General features: G+C 34.7%; 1 protein-coding gene across 3 annotated transcripts in view; it reads right to left on the bottom strand.

Annotated features, from left to right (window-relative positions):
- The window catches only part of PPARG (peroxisome proliferator activated receptor gamma), a 61,315-nt gene that overhangs the window by 32,191 nt on the left and 5,517 nt on the right, over window positions 1-23,607 (bottom strand). The window contains exon 1 of one of the 3 annotated variants that reach the window (XM_084531377.1): window positions 8,411-8,425. The exons of the other annotated variants lie outside the window; for them this stretch is intronic. The gene's annotated coding sequence lies outside the window, so the exon portion shown is untranslated. Of the gene's footprint in view, window positions 1-8,410; window positions 8,426-23,607 lie in introns of those variants that run through there. 3 annotated transcript variants of the gene reach the window in all.

Raw genomic sequence — 23,607 nt, 5'->3', positions numbered from 1 at the left:
CCAGATCATTCAGTAGAAATTGAACGTTGAATTGATTTCCAATTTGTAAGGGAGCTTCTCAGTACATTTTTTGTATTAGGAAAACATAACATATAAGAGATTAACATGGTATGAAAAACATCCTGGATCACAGGCTACTCTTTGCCATAAACACTACCTGTGCTCAGTTAACCTGAAAGGCCTGTTGCACTGCATTCTAGGCACGCTCTTTCCAGACAAAACTACCAAAATATGACCCTGGAGGTATTTAGTGAAGCAGCCTGAACATCCTAGCCTAATGCAAGTTAACAGAAAATCAGAAAAGAAAAAAAAAACCACATACACACAAAACTAAAGCATCTCAGCTTTGAAAAGTAAATCAAGGCAGTGATATAGCATATGGGCAGGTGTAAATATGAACATATATAAGTGTCATGTAAATTATTGTAGTTTTTAAAAATTAAAACATATTTCATGGAATAGTTTAAATTTCATCTCACCTATAAATGTGTCATACAGTTTGTCAAGTAAACTCATCTACAAGTGTTGCAAAACTTAATGGGAATTTTGCTAATTAATTTAATTAAAACAGCCTCAGATCATCTCTGAAAAACATCACATATAAGTCGGCTAAGATCACATAACCATTCGTAGATATTAAGAAAAAAGTAGAGATAGTGAAGAGTAAGCTTCATATCCCCGTAAATATTTAATTTATTTATCTATCTAACAATGAAACATTTCACTTGTGTGCCTTGCCAAAACGCATCTACCCTAAATGATGGTACCGCTTCCAATGAGTTAAAGATCTTCATTAATCTTTTATAAGGGAAATGCTACAAACGTCTCTAAGAGGAGAAAGGACAGTCTTGCAATAAGGTAATTGCACCCCCCCCCTTTCAATAACTCAGTTTTTTCATTGCCTCTGACACAGAAATTGTATTTGGCAATGCATAAGTATCTTAAGCCAACATTTTCATCGGTGCTGTTTTCAGGTCCTGAATGTGAAGCATATGGTCTGATTTTGTGACACACCGTGTTCAAACAGTAATTAACTCATGTCTCTGGAAGGTGTAAATGGTGACCAATTCTAGTAAGGTAGCTGTTTGGCTGTTTGGTTTATTCATTGTTCTGCTTATTTAGGGAAAGTTGTGTTGTCTTACTACAGCTACTTTGTCCTGGAAGAAAAACAAACAAACAAACAAACAAAAAAAAAAACAAAAAAACAAACACGCTCCTGTTTATGCTCTTTGCCTCAGTTCTCCACTTGTCCAGTGAAATAAAGATACTGGCTTTTCTTCTTATTCTGTGTAAGAATCAAACTGCAGCCTCTTTCAGCAGGGATGGCATTGCTCTACACATTTTTAATATTCCTAATTATGTCTGAGTGCAATCAGGTTTTAAGCTTAATCTGAGCCTTTGAGAGATACATTGTTTTCATGAGTAAAGAAAATATTTTTCATGCAAAGTACCTGTAAGTATAATAGACTTTACTTAATAGGCAAAATTTGCACAAAACAAAGGCACTAAATATATCCAAATGATTTTGGCTAAACCAAAGTATGTACATTTTTTCTGTATTGTAAACAACGACTCAAAGCTCTTGGACATATTCTGTTTAATACATTAAAACAACTACTGCAGTGTGGTCTGCAGGTTCTCCCATCGAACGCACCGTTCCACCATGCAGGACCCGTACTCCTTCGTGCTCTGTTGCTGCGGAGTCAGCAGAGGGAGCACAACATAACTAAAAAAGCTCTTTCCAAGAACTCCACTGACAAAATCGGTGATGCTCTTAAATAAATAAACAAGCAAAAAAGTACATAAAGAGCCTTGTTGGCTGATACCCCCAACTCAATGTTGGACAAAATCACATAGGATTTTTTGCCAAACTCATTGGCTTCAAACTGTGGTGAGAAAAACTAACAGCAAAAAGCCATAAAGACTTGTTTTAAAAATTCCACTATAGGGTTTTGTAATGTTATGTTCTCATTACCAAGAAGTGGAGAGAAATAGGATTTTTTCTTTTTATCCATGGACATTGGTAAAGTTCAGGGCAGAAACTGATTCATTTATGCTAAGAAGTGTGCACTGAACTGCAATACATTTATAGAACTTAAAATAGTTGTTCAAAGCAGTCTTTACCCAAGCACATGGCAAGTTAGAAATGGCTATGATCGAGGAAAATAGAGCCAGGCTTACTTCAGTAACTGACAGAATAATTGTTGTTAAATTCCTGTATTGTAAATTCAATCAGTTTTCTTTGAAAACTCAGTATTATCCTTGGCATTCCTGCCATAGGACTGTGTATTGTAGCAGTAATGAAAACACTTCTGCATGCACCTTGGACACCACTTCTGCTCATACTGCTGTCTCACTTGACCTCCAATTTTTCTTTTAAGCATGAACTTAGCAAAACTATTTACAGGAATGGAAACTAAGATCACTGCAGAACAAAAGAACAAGGCTTATATGAATCTGTTGCAATTAGAGAAAACTAAACTAAAGCTAGAAGTTACAACAACAAAAATAAAAGCATGCTTCATCCCCACTTCTTCATTTATCTGTAAGAACAAAGAAAATATCTAGTGTCCTCTAGCAAAAGTTGAGTCAAAAACAGCTCCATGATAACAAGCGCCTTAGTGAAGCAATAAGCTCTTAGATGATGTGGTGCACTACTTTTAATTCAGCCCTGACTCCAAGCACAAGACATTTTCTTCTCTCTTCCTCAGATGCAGCCCTCAAGCCATCTAAACATGGCTCAAAAATGCACGCCTGTTAGAAAAGATAATTGACAATACAACAAGGATGCAGCAGAAACAGCATACTTTTGAAAGAACAGGAGAAACATTCTGTGTAAATGCAAGCCCAAAGGTTCTAGACAAAATGGTTTTGTTGCACCCTTGTGCTGAGGAGGAGGGATGTATCACCTCAGTGAGGCAGAGCGCAGCCAACAAGCACACTTCAAGGGTTAATCACTAAACAGGAGGATATGAGCTTATGAAAGTCTCCTTTTACAGTCTGCTGTACTAACCTGCAGAACAAGCACAGGACCAAAACTCTGATAGCAAAGAGCTGGGGCTGAGGGGAATGTTAAAGGTGTGACAAAAACACAGATACTCCCAGAAATGCCTTGAAACACTGCCACCAGATACAGGTTTCTGTCACATCACCCCAGTGCAAACTGTGGATGTGGATGACTTAGCAAACTGGCTCAAAAATCCAAATGCTGCATGGTCCAAGGGCTGCAGAGAACAGCGACACTGAGATCCTCCAAAAAGACAGATGAAAGTTAGTGGTGAGGGGGGTCCATGCATCCACCTCTCACCAAGACTGCACAGTACAACATCAGAAGAGACTCAAGAAATGGTGAAAGTCTGAACACGTAAGAAGTCTCAACACGTAAAAAAAGTCTGAACCCATAAACCAGTAGGAAATGCATTTTATTCCTGTAGCCAAATGATAACTACAAACTATGATCACTTAAAAGCACAGCCCATAAAATCTATTACAATTTCAGCAGGGAGTAGCTAACAGGAACAGAAAAAAAAACAACAACCAACAAGGAAAGGAAAGGAAAGGAAAGGAAAGGAAAGGAAAGGAAAGGAAAGGAAAGGAAAGGAAAGGAAAGGAAAGGAAAGGAAAGGAAAGGAAAGGAAAGGAAAGGAAAGGAAAGGAAAGGAAAGGAAAGGAAAGGAAAGGAAAGGAAAGGAAAGGAAAGGAAAGGAAAGGAAAGGAAAGGAAAGGAAAGGAAAGGAAAGGAAAGGAAAGGAAAGGAAAGCCCATTAAGGGAATAATAGACAAGTTTAATTTAAATATATTTTCTATTCTGTGTTTATAGCATTTACATAAAATCACAAATGGCCTGCGTTCTTGCTCAAAATAGCTGCTTTTATATTCTCAAAGCAACATAAACTATTGTAAATACAAATGCAAATGAGAAACAATCTCAAAAAATGCCACAGGCTACGCAGATACAGTACAAATTCTACAATATTACTTTAATTATTTAATGGAGGTTTTTCATTTCTTTTTTTTATTATTATTTTTTATACCAGATAGATATTGGTGACACTGAATTATTTCAGGATATAAAATAAACTAGCAGTTTACATAGAAATTGAGAATATCGAACAAGGGAAAGTAAATGAATAAGAAATACTGATTTATATCTCTGAAAAGCTGTATAGACAGATAGCTCAGCTTTAAGAGGAAGAGCACTTCAAGATTACAGAGAACATAACTACAAAATTCTGGAAGTGACACAGTGCTGGGCTCCCAGTGGTAAAAGATTAGAATAGAAATGGAAGCGTTCTGCTACTGTCACAAGTCTGGCAGAACACTGAGCTGTAGAGATAATTTCTACTCTGTTAACTCCGATTCAGCATTTGTGAGAACAGACCCTCAATTTGTTCTTAGAAATACTTGAACAGAAAAACTACAGTCTTCTAGTTACAGGCAGCTGCAACCTGTGCTTTGCGAGGTGCCATGTATTGAACTAATATTAGTCTCAATTAAAAACTTGTCTTCCAATGCTTTTAGTTTGAAAATGTCTTAAAAATATCTCACCTTCTCGAAAATATGATTGTTATTTCATTCTGTTGAACAACAACACAAGAAACAGAAGCAAAAAATTGTGAAAAATAAGATATCATCTGGTTGTTGAAAGAAAAATCAGAATAAATGTGTACAGAATTCTAAAGGGTAGAGAACATGTATCAGCATTTATAACGTGCCTAATTGCATTAGGAGGGCTCAAATCTGGGTAATTTTGGTTTTGAATGATTTGATGAAATCAGAAACAAACAACATGCCTTTAACTTGCACTGGCAATATTGTAAAACTATCTCATGACATAAAATGTAGGCGTTACTCTCTATGAATCATTGTAGTTTAAAAAGGATACTGATAGATTGGCAATGAATCACATTCAATTTTGTAATCAGAAAGAGCTGGCTGCTTAAGGGAGACCTTTGCCCCCTTTGGCAAAGCTGACTAACTGAATGTGCCAAGCTACTAAGGAGTAGGCCTTCTCTTCTCATGTAAGTGGCCTCATAAAACTGAAGTAAGTCATTGATTTTAAAATATACAAAAAAGTGCAAGCTTTATCAACTAGAACATTGCCAACACAGATCAATTGATGAGAGCATTAACATTGTCAGAACTGTACTTGGCTCAAAGACTGCACATTTTATAGCTGGCATTTATTTATTATACTGGGCAGACTTGATATTACTCAGAGATCTAGTAAAAGTTTTACTAACTGCAGGAAATTCATATAATTCAAACACTTTATATTTGCGCAGCTTAAACCTACACCAATTTTTTAGTTTTGTTGTTGTTCTTGTTTTGCCACCAAAGCAATCTGAGAGAACAGTCTGCTTCCAAATCTTTGAAACAGAATTCGTGCTAAGATGACTGAAGACCGTACTCCACATATCTTTCTCTTTATCCCAATGATCCACAATAAGATAATGTAACTTTTAATTAATTAATTAAAAAATCAAATGCTCTGTCACAAAATAGATACAAGTGTTATCCTGATTTCTCATATGTTGATTGGAAATACACATTTTTATTAACAGAAGAAAAAAAAAAAGAAAAAGAAAAAGATAAATTAGAAATTAACAAGGAGTTTTAAAAAATAAATCTTTTCATTCCATAGGTTTTCAGCCCAGTTTATAAGTGCATGCTATTAAAATTATTTTAAAAGAAAATTCCAGATTCAGAAGCATCATATACAGACTTATACACAGCCTGATTAGTGACTGTGCTTTTAGATGCCATCAAGCTGGTTTTGAGGGCCGTAGTAATTTTTATAGCTTCAACAGAAATTCAGTCTTCAGGGGTTTAAACACCTGTTTAAAGTTAGGTACTTTTAAAAACTCAGTTCCTGACTAGGGGTGGATTTCTTTAGTTAGGGTGTATTATTAAATTATGTACCATACATATGCATATAAACAAATATATCAATATATGTTGCAATACTGATCCATAAGGAATTAGATTCTTGCAAAATACTGTATTTTCTATGTAAAATTTATCACTAATTGCAGTGACAGCACTGTGCCCAGAGTCAATAAAATTCTCACAGCTACCATGAAACACCAGTTTCAGAGCTTAGCCAGCTGCCGACTGTTAGGAGACAGCATTAGGAGACAGCATTGCCCCAACATACTTTAGTACAGTAGAAATGCTATCTAGTAAATTTATGCTGTGTTCACACGTGATGCATTATATGAAAATTTGCAAATTCCTCTGTGGCTTCATACGCCTTTGCCAGACTAGCAAATATTTAAGCCCTTAGTATGGCAAAATTTACAAGAGGAATGTAACCGCTGCAGCTATTTACAAGAAAGTCTTCTGCTCCAATATTTAGTTGCTTCCATTAGATCATTATAACTGACTTTTAATGTATTTTAATACATGTATCATGGACTTTATTCTTTAAAAATGGTGCTTGATCAATAATTATTGTAAAATTTCTTGCTAGACCGGTACCTTAACTGATAGATGTACTCCACTATGGGATTCAAACCTGAATACACAGTTTGTATATCTTTTTGAAATGTTAATAACTTCAATAGTAATTGTTGTATGTTATGTCCACGACATCTAGCTAATATATTTTTAAGACATCTTAGAATACTTTATACTAATACCGAATGATTTTTATAACATAAATACTTAATTGATCAAATAAAAATTTCTCAACCCACAGAATAGTAGCAGAGAATTTACTGAGATCTTTTTATGGATGCATAAGACTGTTGGTAAGAAGCCTGGGATTTTCTTTTCTCAGACTTCATCAAGTCAATGCTTTTTAACGTTCACAAGACGTCTCTGTTTCCAAGAGATGAGATAATAAGGCATACAACTTTAACAGGGTAAAATATACTCATTAATATCCTAAATTCTGTTCCCTGCCATGGCAGAATACTGAATACTCCCACAGGAAGAGAAGGAGGAGGAACAAATGCAACATGAGTTGAAACTCATTCCTTGAATTAAATCCCACTTTTAAAATTTTTCCTGGCAGTCAGATATGTTGCAAATTATCCATAAAAATGCTTCTCTCATATCAAGAAGAGCTGCTTTCCTCACAAAGCTGTCATTTTCTGAAATACTAAAAACACAAACTGTATTTTAATACGGTAAGACTATTTGTAGGGCTTGTATTTTGATGAAACACAAATATATATTTTTATTTATTATGATTTTAAATATTCTAACCTATTGGATAATCACTAAATCCTAAAAGTTAAAAAGCACCATGTTCAATACTCATTCACTAATGTAAACATGCTTAATGATATTTGTGAATTATATACAACAAATACCCCAGCATGACTGGGAACACACTTTCCTATATATGCACTTTATATATATACATATATATACATGCACATATATATTTACACATACATATATATAAGTTATTTCTTATCTATATCCACGTAAGATAATACTCTGTATAGGTACATATACAGCCACTAAACTCTGTGGTGTTGAGCTAGTTCAAACAATGCGGCAAACTTGGGAAGGTACATAAATAGTAGCAAAGATGACTTAACATGTAGCATTTTTCTCTTCTAGATAGCCCCTAAAACAGTCTACCACAAAAATAAGTTCAATTTTCTGTGAGTCCAGTAATCTATACTCTGTTAGGATTAAAGTGTATTTTCCTTAGCTGCTGAAACTCTTCTATCAGCCATTGCTAACCTTGGAAGAGTACTACTAGTGATACACACAGCACTCCAGAGTTATATATTGCCCAGTGCAGCATTGAAGGATGCTGCTCTTAACTCCATCATTGCTACTACTCTGACAAGATAAACACCAGGCAAAAGAAAACTGGGTACCTCGTTTTGTATATCAGCGTGCTTTGTAACAGCCCTCAGTAGAAGTACTCTACTAACATAATTCAGTAACAGACCTATGTGAACTTTTGTACACCTATCATCTGTTGCACAAATGTATCTCTTTGATCTTTTAAATTAGCAGAAAAATTAACCTTCTCAACTGCACAAACTAAGAAGCATATAACCTGCTCTGCCACTTTTCAGCAATAGAGCAATTCCTTGTCATCTGACTACTGTACTTTTGACCCTCCAAAATATCCCCAACTAAGACATGTTTTTACATGCGATTCAGTAATTACTGTTCTCAATACTGTATGATGCTTATCGCACATGTAGATCAATGTTCTTTGCTTCTTATGTACTCCATCTTTCTACATAATCTTTTTTTTCCGGATAGCTTTAAAACTATTGAGGTGACTTCAGACTGTCTACACAAGGTGTGTAGAATCGGGTCATAAGTAGGGTAAACTTGCTTTTGTAACTGAAATTGCAACACCGTGCAACATTGTGAGAAATATTTAATGAACGCCAGTGAATTAATTATGAACCATGCTCTAAATTTAAGTTACCTTTAACAGTTTCACTTGTGAATCTTCCATTGGGCTATGTGAGAAGAGCATCACAACAATGTTCCCCTTTCTTGTATTTTATAGTCCCTATAAAATACAATGTATTATCACATTGTACCCTGTATCTTATCCCATAAGAAAAACAGGTGGAAACATTCTGAATTAAATTTAGCACTGAAGAATGACTATTATATTAAATATTAATTTTAAAGCCCACCTACTACTAAATAATAGTAATTGGAGAAAAAGAATACCAAACTAGCAACTATGAAAACTCAGTTGGCATTAAATTAGCATCAACTTACTTCCTTTCATATCATTGTATTCCTCACTTTCTACAGAAATTACAGGAATTTGGTTGGAAATTTTCCATTTGGTACACTTCAGAAAGAGCTCTTGGGGCCTGGAACTCAGAACAAAAGTAACTCCAGAACAGAGAAAGAAAACCACGAGAGCCCAGAATCAGTGTGGGGGAACAGATACTACCCAGAAGCCCTAGAACAGACTTGTATTATCTTGAGATCTGAAATGGACAGACTAGATTAAAATCTAAGTTGATAGGGTAACAATTTTCCTAACAAGCTCTAAGTCCTTGAGGTCAGCCTATCCATTGGAAAAATCAAATACTTTTCAATTATATCATTTCTGCTACTACCATCTCGTACTAATAAATACTACTCCCTGTACCACTCAAAAAGAAAATATCACGATACATGCATTCAGATAATGGATCACCAGGGTACATGCTCAGCCGTTATCCATGGTTATTTAAGCCTTCTGTCACTGATCCTTAATTTTCTGAGAAATGGCTCCCTCATCACAAGTTTTTCTGAGAATCTGATGTAAGTCTGAGAGTGGCATAGAATGTGACAGAGATATTTAACTCCATTCCAAATGCACTTTTCAAGGGAGAAAACAAAATAAAAACAAAACAAAAAAAAAACACCACACACAAGATACCTTTCTCTTAAGGATACGGAAGTCACATATTAAAAACTGATTGGGTAAGTTCTGTTTGAACCTGAACAAAGAGACGAATGCTCTTCCTGAAACTCTTTAATAAGAAGTAGACAAAATATAGGAGAAAAACACGTGATTTCAGCTTTTCTTTCATTTCGAACCATTAATACACTACAAAAAGAACTTAAATGTAACCTGGATTATGATGCAAAACTGCAGAATCCTGAGTTTGTTACTGATGCATAAACTACCTGTGTTCTCTAACAAGAGCTCTTGCAAAGTTCATATTTTCCAGCGTGCATGAAAACTGAAAAAAAATCTTCAATGTTATTTGCTGTTGGGTTATTCTTCCTTTATGTCATTAATGTCCTAAGAATGTGTTTTGTATGACTTGGAACTACTTCTGTCAACCTTTCTATTTTGAAGTATTGAAATTGCTTTGCTTTTGCAGTGAAGGAACAAACTTTTTTACCTAAGGTCTGCACGATTATTTCACGCAATTCACTTCTTCCTTCACATGAACTGTATGCCACTCCTGCGCTTCCTGGACACATCACCCAACCAGAAAGCAGGGTATATCAACGTTACTGTTTAAACAAACATATATGCCCCGCAATAAACAGCAGTCACTTTGCAGTTCCATTGTGCAAACTGCTACTGGTCTTTGCCTCAACGAGAAGATATCGTTTTAAAAATTACATTTGATGTCATTCTTCAGTTACTGCTATTGGTGATCGCTAAACCAGAGCCTACACAGCAAGTCTCATTCTTGTCACGCTTTGACACACAAAGTTAGCAGAGCTTTGATGTGCATAGTGACTGTATGACTGTGTAATTCATTCTGAAAGGAAGATGGAAACTAGTGGTCCTATTTTTGACAAAGAACTTTTAAGAGTTAACATGATATCATTTTAGGACAACAAACAGAATGTTGAGTATCCACAGCTAAAACCAGTCTATTTTTAAGAAAAATGTATTAACTTACTTTCAGAACAATGGTTTTTCTTTCTTTGTTTGGTTTATTTATTTATTTATTTGGTTGTTTGTTTTTGGCTGTAAAGAATCTACCAATGCTCACGTGAATTATAAAGACATTAATTGCACTTCGTATTTTGCACATAAATATTGTTGAGATCACCAAGTGTCTATTGGCTCCAAGCTACAATATCACAGCATGCCCCAGTGGCCTGTGTTCATGTGGATTTCAGATTCCATGAAGCTCTGTATGAGCCTGAGCCTGAGAATTGCCTGTAGATATCCCAGTTCATATAAGCTTGCTTGTTCTTTTTATAAACATGAACTGCCATTCCAATTCTATCTTTTAAAGCATTTCCCAGTTTCAACTGAGGAGAAAAGCATATAATCAAGTTCTAACTTGGTGGCAGTAGGATCAATAATTATAGGGTTATGCAACATTAACAATAGTGGTACAAGCAGAGTGGCTATGTTAAATTTTAACAGCATTAAAAAAAGAGGGGAAGAAAGAGATTGAGAAAATTTCAGTTCCCTTCTCTGTCACGTGTTTTTGTCATCATCTTGGTTTTTCTATATTTAATATACTAGAAGAATTCCTCTGCAAGTAACCTAAGAGGATGGCTAACAAATGTTCCAGTTTCATGTTATGATAAATAGGTAAATCCAGTGTGTACACCCCAACTCAGGACAAAAATGTTTATTTAATTACTTGTAATGAACTTGCATATTTTTCGAGAATGTTTATTGAGATGGGGTAAGTTAGCATACTGAAGAAAAATCAAATTAATTAAGCTTTCTGGAAGGTGTAATTTTGAATAATTAGATGCAAATACATTTATTTAAATATGCATGCCATTTTCACAAACAAAGCACAAATTATACACTGTAATATTGCCCATATACTAAGGAATACTTGATAACTTGACTGTTATAATTTTAAATCCACTATTCATCTTTAATTTGGGCAGAGTAACAGCAATTAACCTTGCAATCAATTATATTGTCATACTCCATTATTCTGTACAGTAGATTCATTCCTAGGCAAGCAAGTTTCATGTGAGGATCTAAAAGTTATAACTGTGACTTTTTGTAATCCCTTGAGCATATAACAACAAAAAATGATGTTGATCTGGAATATCACAGAATCATAGAATTGTTTGGGTTGGGACCTTATAGAGGTCCCGACTCCCTGCCAGGGGCAGGGACACCTCCCACAACCAGGTTGCTCGCAGTCCCATCCAACCTGGCCTTAATATATACTGAGGATTAGCTACTGTTACTTTCTACTGTTCTGAAATAGATCTATTTTATTTTTTATTGCTAAACAAAAATGAGTAATTTTTAAATTGCTATAGGCTGAATTTGAAGCATGACCACAACACAGATGACTGACCTCTTCAAAGACTTGGTTGTACTTTAAAGGAATCATATTAAAATATAATTGAGATTATAACAAAAAGAAACAAATTCTCAAGGGACATCTAGATTACATCCACTGCAGTGTACTGTAATGTAGAGCTGAATGGCAGGATAAGATGCTTCTTGCATTCACAGTATATGTACAACTCCCAGTGAAACTTCCTGATCTATCTCTAATACAAAAGATTAGAAGGGGTCTTCAATAGCAGACTACTTTCCACACCCTATACTTCCCATCCTCTGTGTAACAAGGTGTGTGTGTGTGTGTTTAAAACTTATTCCTATACTCTGCAGGAGTATAGGAGGAAGAGATTACTTTGCAGCTGCTTAAGTGCCTCTTTGCCAACAGTGATATACTTGGTTTAGAGGGATATGACAAGGACGAAAACAAGGACAACTGTAATCTAACTCCATTACACCCACCTAGGCTGGGAGAGTTTGGGAATTTAAATTTGATGTTGATCTTCAGCTTCACTTTCTACTGTGAAGTGAATCATCACAAAATAAGCTAAACACCAAACTTTGAAAAGTAGAAACTGTTTTTCATTGGGTTACAAAAAGACACTGTTCTCTTTATAGCTTTACTTACACGTACCTTTCCTACGTAAAGGATGTGCTAGTAAAACATACATGGCATTCTATCTAAATGTATTAGTTTTACATTGTGTTTTCCCCCACATTTCAAAAATTTCTAAACTCTAGAGCAGTCATTTTCAAATGTAAACTGGTATTGGACTCAGTTCACTATTTGGAACTATGGAATACTTTGTGCAATGCTACAGAACATGTTCAGTCCAATGATTTGAGGTGAAATACTGCAAAAGTCCCATCAAGTTACTGAATGTCCCTTCTTAATGTGGGCTTATGGGGTGGTGGGGGAAGTGTTATTGAATAGGAATATTGCATCTCTTGGTCAATATCTAAGCATAACATTATTCAAATCTCCTTTGCCAATATACATAACATAGTATGCATAGGTAGCCTCTCAAATGATAGTAGGATCTATTGATACTGAGATCAGAGCAATATGTATATTAATCAATAAATAACTTCCTTACAAGATTTACATCTCAGTGAAAGCAGAAAAAGCTGATTAATTAAATTGTGTTTGTCACAAGAAAAGCCCCCAGGTTATCAATGGCAATGTACTATGAATCTCAGAGTTCAATTGTATTTTTATCTTGCTAGTTGTATCTTATTTTACTATTTGTTCTCGGATGTTAAAAACACTCTGTTGGAAGCAGTTCAAAAATACATTGTTGGAAAATTGTTAATGCTCTAGTCATACAATGTCATTTTGAAGCTCCCTGGGAATTTAGATTTGCACAGCTTATTAGGATATGACCTTTCCCTTGATTTTTTATTTTAAGATCAAGTTAACATGAAATTTCCCCAGTGGGAGTTGCTGTGTTTCCTTCACAGATAAGGAAAAGAGCAATGGCAACTCTGTATAGAGAGGACTTTCATACATTTCTACAGTACGGACAACTTTGTGGTCTTGACAAACATCCAATGCATTCCTAGAGGTTGAGAGGAAAGTCATGCGGTACATTAACTAAAAAAAAAAAAAAAAAAAAAAAAAAAGGAACATAACAAAGGTATTTCCCTGAATCTTTCACCCATTTTTTTTTTTTTTTTTTCCTGCAATGTCATTTGAGATGAAACTTTGAGGAATTTTTAAGTCTTACCGTCTCCCTGTATTCAGAGGATCAGGGTAGCACTGGCTGTGAGATAGTGGTTTGTTTCTGGAACACAGTCAAGTTCCTTTGGGTGAGCAATCACTATCTCTACAGCACTCTTTTTTCTTGGTGATTCTGGTCTTGTCTCACAAATTCATACACTTCAGCATTTCCGTGCTTATTATATTGGCATAATTTTTTGCTGGGATCCTCATGAAGCTGACCAGAAAGCAGGAGGCTGGAAAATTGTTTCTCAACAGCTTCCTTTGTGGCACAAATGCAGAATGGCTAACAAGAATAACACCTCTGGATTTCCTTGGTAGTCAGTAAGTGATGTTCCTCTAGAGGCTGCCTCAAAACAGCTAAAATAGTCTCTTACTCTGAGTTGTTCTGTAGATGAGCTCTGGCTCTCTCCTTCAGTCTGTGATAGAAGCAGATTACCAACTACCAATAACAAGCACTGTTTAAATTATTAAAAATGTTTACTGTATATAAGACATACATTTGACATTTCTTAGCCTATATCACACTGTGTTGATGAAGCCCACAGAGATAATTAGGTAAATAATTATAAATTGAATGACGCTTCCTATACTTGAACATTTTCTACTGGCCAAGACTGCAAAAAATAACAGCTTTCAAAAAGCTTTTATCCAGAAGAGGAGAATTTGCTCACTAAGAGTAAAATAGGCAAAGACATGGCTAAAAAGAATATTTCGCTCTTTTGATATTCAGGGTAAAATTTTTACACATTAAGCCTTTTCTAATGCAAATATGTTTGGTCAACTACAGGTATATTAATACAAAATGAAACTGTGAGGAAATAAAGTTTATTTATTATTCTTTATTATTTTTATCCTTTAGCTTTTCATATAAGTCTGCTGACCTAGTACTTGGATAAGCATTGTGCATATGATGTTCTTATAATAATGCCATATTATAACATAATGTAATGTAGTCTAATATAAATTCATCGTGATCATATTTGAATGTGATAGCAATGATAAGGCCACCAAAACCCATAAAGATTCAGATTAGTCCTAACTGTTTTAATCTGTAAGGAAGTTCTTCTTAGAGAAAATGAATTTAGACAAAACTTGAAATACTGTCTGCAACTCATAGCAGTGATGCACATTGTCTGCTGTAATTTCAGCATACGATCAAAGTGCAGTCCTTTAAGTGTTCCTGCAACAGCAGTTAGTTAACAAGGCAATGTCCCCATTAGTTAAATTTGCATTTCAAGAAGCAGCCCTTCCTCTTTCAATGACGGACAAGAGGTATTGGTTTACTACTCTAACAAGCAAGTAGCAGACAGTCTTAAAAACATTTTAGATTATATGCAGACTGTGGGAGTTAATTTGCAATTGATGCAAGGCTAATCTGCCTCTCTTGTGTAAGTACAAAGTCATTATCTACATTACTGGTTAAAGACCTCCATGAAGCGTATGTATCTGACAAAGACAGTAAACAAATCCAAACTGATGAGATTTACTGCATAGAGCTGTAGAGTACGCTGATAAAACTTTTCTGCAAACAAATCCACAGAGTTTTTAGAAAAATGCAAATAATAACAGAAAAAATACAAGCCGAGAAGTGCAAATTTACAGGATGAAATCTGTTGGCTAACCTAACTTCTAATAGAAGAGTGTATCAGCAGGCACCTTTGAAAAGTGATTCAACAGAAATCGCCTATCTTTTTCTATTCTGGTGACACAGAGTCTCAATGCAGATGCCTAGCGTAGGCACCAGAAGTTTATTTACAGAGGGCAGGACTGAACATTTCATGTGAACATATTCAGAGCATGATAAAGAGCTTTGTTTCCCATTAGTAATTTAAAGAATTGTGATTTGGTACTCCCAACACACCTATAATTGAATTCCTCAGTCATAAAATCACTGGTGCCAAACAAGTTCAGTTATCTTTTATCAAGCCTCTTTTTTCTTGTCGTTTGTTAACATATTTATTATGGAACTTTTCTTGTTTTTATAGATACATTTGCTTTAGTTATAAATTAACCCTGAAATTTACTCTACCAGAGGCCACAATCTGCAGCTTTTTTGTTCTCTTGAAAAAGCTTCAGGCTTTATGAATTTATTATTTGGAACTATTTTGTATAACAATTGGTGGTTCAAATACAGAGGAAAAGAAATTTCAAAAGACTGAAAAAGTAATTAAGAATAAACTGAAAACATTTATCTGTTTTTCTATGCCTTCTTCTCCAGAAGTCATGATTAATTTACCAAAAGGGAACATATCTGACCATGGGATTTCTGGTGCTTCCAGTTCCCTGTGGTAATGCTAAGATACAGTCTCTCATTGTGAAAGGTCTTTCTAAGAAGTTCCATATTTCAGTCGCTTCAGAAGATGGCAAGCAGATCCTAAAAGTACTCAGAATTTAGATTCAATTGCAATTTGAACCATATTACGAAAGCATTAATAGGTATTTAACTGTGATTTAAATAATGACTTTTAAAATACTAATTTCTCATTGATAAATGCAATCCCAAAGAAAGAAGACTGATAACACTTGCTGTTCCCTAATGTGTGCCTTTATTGTTCCTTCTCTATTCACTCCCAATAGCTTTTGGAAACACTGGCTTATTTCAGTCAGAATGACTCCAGGGTAGAGGGGTTTTATCAAAACATGCCTAAATTGTTGTTAGCGTCACCACTTAAAGATCAACAGTTTGAGCTCACCCTGTAATAAGGAGCAGAAAATCCAAGTGAAAATCCATAAAAAAAAACCCATATCCACAGGAAGTTAGTTTCATTGATTCTACTGTTCATAGAACAAATTGTATAAGAATTTGAAGGAATAATACTTTTTTAACAGTCAGGATAATGCACATAGTATTTCCTTTATTTTCCTTCTGTGCTACTCTTGCCTTCATTACAAATCACTTGAAGAATTTGATTTGACATAAACACACCAGATATCCTCTTTTTTTTTTTTTTTTTAAATTATTTTAGTGCATTTTAATTTTTAATTGATACACTTTGGAAAATCTTTGTGAGAGCAGCAGTTTGAAAAAATATGCCTTCAAGATTCAGAAAACAGGAAATGATCTTTGGGAACTTTGCATTTCTGGATTACTCTTCCTGATCCAGTTTAGACTGGCTGTGGTCATGCTGCTGCGTACACTGCATGTAACAGGATAGTGACTTAATCCAGTTTGTGGTGGGTTAAAAACAGCACTGGCTTGTTTTTAAAAGTTACTTTCAAAATTACTCTCTAATTAAGAATAATGCTGAGTAACCCTGGGGTATTTTTCTGTGTAAACAGTTTTCATGCAGCGCTTCCCCATGCCCTCCATCTCCAATCACCCATATTTAAGACAATGTTAAGGCCTAAAATTTTCTACTTGCTATTCTTGAGATTTAAAGTAATTTATTTGAAGTTAAAATATTATATTTTTCATCTTATTTTATGCTTTCTGTCTCTGTTTATAATATTTTTATTAGTAAGCTATAGAAATATTTTTGAAGAGTACTATGCTAACTTACTCTGTATTTCTTCTGGAACGGTTTTTCTTTTTAATTACCTATAGTAGTTCCTTGCCATATCTTTGTTATATCTTAATAAAATATGCTATCTTCTGCTCCTTTAACTGAATCAACAGTGACATTGTTAAAATCCTTTAAACTATCAAAATATTTATCAGCTTTTAAAATAGAAATGAAATTTAAAATAGTGGTCACATTGTCAAATATTTTAGATCTTAAATGTTCAACTCTTAAGACGTGTTCATCTTGTTTAGATTTTACCATTCTGTGCTTTCTATTTAATAATAATAATAAAACCTTGGCTGTCATTTATTGATACTAATGGGGAAAATAAAGTGGTTTGATTTGATTCTAATATTCATTTGTAATCTCATTCAAATCGATGAGATGATGAGTGTAAAGGTCAAATTGCATTGACTACCCTGAAGGATCAGACCCATAAAGTTATACACAAGTAGAACCATCTACTCTCACACCTTGTGTACACATTTCATAACTTTGTTTGCACTGTGTACTTTCACTTGAGCCAAAAGGAATTTTCAGAGCAAACAGGTTGTAATGTATTCTCTAAAGGTGAGTTAGTGTGTTTATCTGTAATTCCTGGAATGGACAGTAGGACATAATTTTATTTTTTTGTTTAATTTTCATATTTTCCAGAGTATAAAATGACCATGTCATATAAACACATTTTAGTAACATCTGCTCAGGACAGATACCTAAGATGTATATGTATAGAGAGAACTCTGTCATCATGCAAAACAAGCTCTGCTAACAGCCTGACCTTTCACTGGGAGTTAGAAAAAAACGTTGGGAGTATTTTTTTAAAGAGTTTGGGCTTTATGTCATATGCTCTTTCATTTCTGTTCAGCCAAACAGACATACAACATAAAATAAATGGCATATAGATTTTCTTTACATAAATGCCAATGGTCTACTACCTCTATTTTTCCAGGTATTCAACTCCTATTTCTTCTTTGTAAGTTTGCAAACTTATGGTGAAAGATCTCCAATTTATGATTTATTAATTTTTAGGGCTAAAAATCTATGAATGGAACATCAAATACAGCTCATCTTGTTCTGTTGGCAGGAGGAAACTTAAAAAGTAATTATAACAAATTGAGAGACATTTAGTTTCAGCTATACTAATAAACTGAAGAGTACCAGGATGTATTTGAAGAGTACTCTGGCTGTATTTGTCTCTTCATTCTCAAAATGGGGTAGACTCACTTAAAGTCCTGTTGTGAATGGTCACTTGTCCATGCTCACTCTCAAAGTGTTTCTTGAAAGCACTTGAATTACTGTTGGCTGAGCTATAACTGGACCAGGGACAATTCTGATAATTTAGCCATTTAACTATCCACTTCCTGAGCCTGTGCACAAGTTATGGCATCTCTTAATTTAATAGTATGGATCTAGCCTTTGAGTTCATTTAGACTTCCCTGAGTCCAGGGAGTATAAATGCCTTTTTTATTTTTTTCTTTTTTTTTCCCCCATTCAAATTCACTGTGTAATTTAATTTTTTATCAGAGTTTTTCCTAAATGTGGTGCTACTATCTGCCTGAGAGCTGGCAACGTGTGTAGTAGTCTTAGCTTTCAGGAAGGGGAAGCATACAATTCTGAAGGCACTCAGCATCAGTGTGAATGTGAATAACCCTCTAGAACTCTCATAAATCTCACCAAATATGCATTTCCTTTGTACACCCTTTTATTGAGCACTAACATAAAATGTATTGAACTATTTTTCCCAAACTGGCGTTTCATTCCAGCAAAACATTGTGTCTGTGCCAGAAGGAAATGGCAGAGAGGGAAAGTTCTAAAATACAAGCTACTTTCTTCATCCTCACAGACAAAATGAGTAAAATTATCAATTTCCTGTAATTACCATCTAACAGAAGCATTTACCTATCTATCTTAATGTCATATGAAAGCATAAGAAATATTTTGCTGCTTCAAAAATCTACAACATAGAATTGGCAATATTACAGCAGGAAACTGCTTATTATTTACCTCATCAGATTCTCCTGCTCTGAGAAGAGGTAACAACATATACTGGATACAATAGCCCCCTGAAATCACCCCTAGTTACTATGAGCTAAAACAATCCTATAGTTGTAGAACTAAAAGCCCCCATTGTAGTTGTAGAAGAAAACTGACTATTCTTCAAATGGACTGGACATCCTCAAAGGGCATACAGGAACCTGTTAATGAATAAACGGTTGTAGAAGATGAAGGCAGAAACATCCTGGGGAGTCTGCCAGTATCTCTTCCCAATATAAAACTCATCTTTTCCAGATATTTTCCTTTTTATTTTTTTTTCCTCCTCTTTTCCCCCCAATTCAATTTCAGAAAGTCTCATCCAGAAGATGCCATCTTTGAGTTATACAGGACTTTACATGACATACTGGAATCAGAAAACAGTTTTGCTCAGTATTTTGCCCACATTGTCTTAATTTAATTTCCATATTAGTTGTTAAATGAGTGCACTATAAATCTTGCAATTTCAAACTCCAAAGAATTCCTTTCTCCTATAGAGTAAATGCCAGGTATAGTCACTACAATCATTAGCCCTTCCTGGACTAATTGTCAGGGAAGTGGCAACCATATCTGAATGAATTTCTTCTTCCTCCTTGTTTTTTTTTTTTTTTTTTTTGCTTTCCTTCAAGGACAATGAATGTTTTTCTATACTTTGTCTCTCCCTCTTACATTGAGTCTCTCATGTTATTGACCTCAAACCTTTTCCTCCCTTTATTCTTCTCTTCAAAATGCAGATTTGGGGAGGAAATGGAGAGATGCCCCTACTATCTCCCACTGTTTTCATGTCCACCTTATTTAAAAATATATATAATTATTATTTTTTAATTTTTTGTTTATATCCATTCATTCTGGCATTATAAGGAGATTCACAGTATAGTTGTTTCATCAGTGACAACAGAAAAGATACCCTCCTGTCTAAGGGTCAAGCTTCAGAAGAAATGTAGTATTGCCACATGCTCTATAACATTACACTATGCCTTCCTGTTAGTGGATAGGGGTGGAGACAGGAATTCGTTGCACAGCCTGCGTCAGAGAATGTAGTCACACTACAGTATATCAAATTTAGCGTATGTACAAGTTATTGTTATTCTAAACTTACCTCAGACTTCAGCAATATTCACTGCCTGTTCTCCTGTCCTTAGTGACAGGAAAGCTGTCACTTGTTGTTAGCATATCAGACAGTTCCTGTTCTCAAAGGAGTAATAAATAAGCCTAGATTTAAAAAACAGAACTTGGGCAGAAAAAGAACAATGAGTAGGATGCCAAAATACAGTGAAAGACCACTTTATGGCATTGTCAGCATATCTCAAACCAAGAAAAGCTGAAAATCTCATAAGAGACTAGAGAGAATTCAAGATCAAGAAGGTTCCAACAATAAATTTTAAACTTTGAGAAAGAAATTCAAACATCTGTATTGTTAAAGAATTTCCCTGCTTTTTAATATCTTATTTGGCAAACATCAAAAGAGCTAAAGTAATCAAGCAAAAGGACAAAGTCTTAGCCAATATTCTCACTGCCTTCCTTTAATTAAATAAATAAATGAATTATTTAATTTCCTTTCCTAACATTCATTATGGACAGCTTTTTCACTTTTCCTCAACTCTCTTCTCTTCTGGGCCCACATTGGCCTTACATCCCCGTCTTAGTCCCCCACTGCACTGATACTAAAACGTACTGCCCAGCAGTAGCCTCTATTGCAGATCTAGCTGCTCCACTGTACCACAGAGTCAGTGCCTTAATCTCACATGTCATTGCATAAATGTTGTTGTGGATAGCTTTGTTTGCAAAGCAGAACACTTTGTTGATAATATTGTTTCTTATTAAAAAAAAAAAAAAAAAAAAAAAAAGAGAGAGAAAAAGATACAGAGTGTACAGGGTATTTTTCTGGGTTTTCATTTGATCTCCCACCTACTTAATAGTGGCACCCTGATGACCCAAAAAAGAATGGAAAGTGCACATGACTTCCACATCCTCAGTATTACGTCACAAAAAGATGAAACAGCATATTATGTACAATGCAGAGGACTTGCATAAAAACATCTTAACAAAACTGTGACTCCTTAAAAATTTGACAGATTTTGTATTCCAATGCAGAGAACAGTGGAAACAATGGTAGACTGATAGACGCAGGCTCATTTCATAATGAGGCACTTACTATGCAGTATGACATCAGCATGCTTAATTGTTTTATATATATATATATATATATATATATATATATATATAAAAATTAAAACACAAAGATGTGTTTGTGGGAAAAGTGTATTTTTGGATTAAGACTTTCAATCCCAAAATTTTCAAGATGTGTCTACAAGAAAATATCTTTACCAGGGGAAAAATAAGATCTTGATACAGAAGGGTTTTCTAGTACTTCTTCAAGAATTGTCAAGAATTCCTGCCTACATCAATTATGCTATAATCACTATTCCTTATGAAATCAGTAATCCTGATCTAAGAAAATTCCTTCCTTGAATCTAATTATCTGTCAGAAAGTAACTTCCATAACTTGACGTTTCATCCTATCTAGGCTGAGTAATAACCTGAACCCATGCGATGATTTTAAATGTGTATTCTATACAAGGTGCTGGACTACTGAAAAAAAAAAAAAAATACTAAATGAGATATTGTGAACATAATTAACATCCGCCGCACCCAATTTAACTGGGTAAAGTTAGCCAGCCTGATCACATGAGGCAGACCCAGAGAACAAGTCTTTGGGCAGTACCCAAAGGAAACTGTGCAAGGAACCCTCTGGGGTCTCTTATTCATCATGCCATGATGTTCTTCTCTGCATCACAAAAACAATTAACCACTTCAAGACAAGAGGCAAACTTCTATCATAACTAACACTCCAAGAAGCTTGAAAACTAGAACCAAGATCAACTGGAAAGATAAACATGGGAAGCAAGGGTAAAATTTGCTTGCATTTTTTAAGTGCACACATCACAATAACAAAAAAGTGATCTAGGAACAAAAACTAAGCTTCCATAGTTTTTTGGGGAAGTTATTTTGCATTGTCTTAACCATGAGAAATGCTTTAAAACCACTGTCAAAAATCTGGAACCTTCAAAGTAAATTTTCAATGCCACTTTTTAAATTCCCTATTTTAATTTCAGTACCTGTGATAGTAACCTTTTGCAATACTGATGATGAAACTTACTCTACAGTTAATCACAACAATTCATACTTAGCTGAGATCCTTACTAAATAACCTACTCCAGGCTAATTTAGCAATTCTGGCACTAACTCTGGAATGAATGTAAAAATAGAAAAAAAAAATTAAAAAAAAAATCCAGAAAAGGAATGACCCCCACTTTTAAATAGTGATTATTTCATTCAGAGAACTGATTTAATGCTAAATCCTTTTGTTCTAAATATAGCCTAGTTTCATCTTGTTTATTATCTCAAACATCTTCAGCAACAGCTGGAAATTCTGAAAGTGAAAGCACATTTGCAGAACTTTTGTTTCCATCCTCTTTAATCATGTTCTGGGCAAAAACATCAAAAATCTACACTTTCTTATGAGTTTTACAATATGTTAGTCATTTGCCAAGCTACTTTATGCTGACTGTTACTATGGGATATTTAAAATAAATAAAGTATTAGACTGCTATTCATAATATTTCTAATCATTTAAAAATCATACATATTAACATGTCTTAATGCACAAATCAGGCTTGTTAGATACGCATAGTTTAAATGCAAATGATGGCATCCAGGAGATAAAGACGAAACACAGTAGCAATCTAACAGAACTTAGTTCTCCAAGAAGCAATTCCATCCACTGTCAGTAGTTAACTTCAGCAGATTCTGAGGAACAGCTACATTCCTAGGTCAGTGCAATAACTTTGGTTCACATATCCAACAAGCTAGAAAGCAAATAACAGACATTTTCATTGTTCTGGAGGGAACGAGCAACTCAGCCTCTTCAAATTTTCTCATGATTCAATCAAATATGGTCCTGAATAAGGTTAGAGAAAACAGATAAAATTCTGTGCAAACAAAGCACCCTTTTGCCCTCCCGCACTGCTGTACTTACTTATCTACAGGTATCTCTGGGTGTAACTAGAAATAAAATTTGGCTTTATATTTTTCAAATTCTTAGGTAGGATTAGAAATCAATTTAGCAAGATACCACACTCTAACAAGCTTCTACTAAGCTTAAAATCTGAGATTTCATATAAAATTTTGTAGCTGAAATACTACTGTAGGGAAGAATGAACAGAAACTCCAAGTAAAACATATTCAAGATGAAAGGATAAACTCTTGAGTGTTATTTACTGTAGACATAAAGAAGTCAGAACCTAAACCTACCATGAGGAAATATGTGCGTTATGAAAGGCAGTAAATAGAAGTGGCTGCATTTTTCCACAAGCCCCCACATTAGATAGCACCACAAAGCACCAGGCCTAGGTAGTAAAACCTGTTTTTCTGACCACCCCTACTAGAAGATCTTGGTGTGAGTGTTAAAGCCTGTAATTAACATTTTTCTTTTCATAGTTCCTTTTTTTGGTGTAACAGATTGACTCTTTTGGTAGTCTGACATATGTTTCAAACCACCATGGTTGAGAAACATCAAAATATTCCCCTAGCATAAATATGAAGAACATATATCACTCTATTTG

This window comes from Aythya ferina, assembly GCF_964211825.1.
Source record: "Aythya ferina genome assembly, chromosome: 10".
Classification (NCBI taxonomy): Eukaryota; Metazoa; Chordata; class Aves; order Anseriformes; family Anatidae; genus Aythya; species Aythya ferina.
This window is presented reverse-complemented; position numbering and strand designations above follow the sequence as displayed.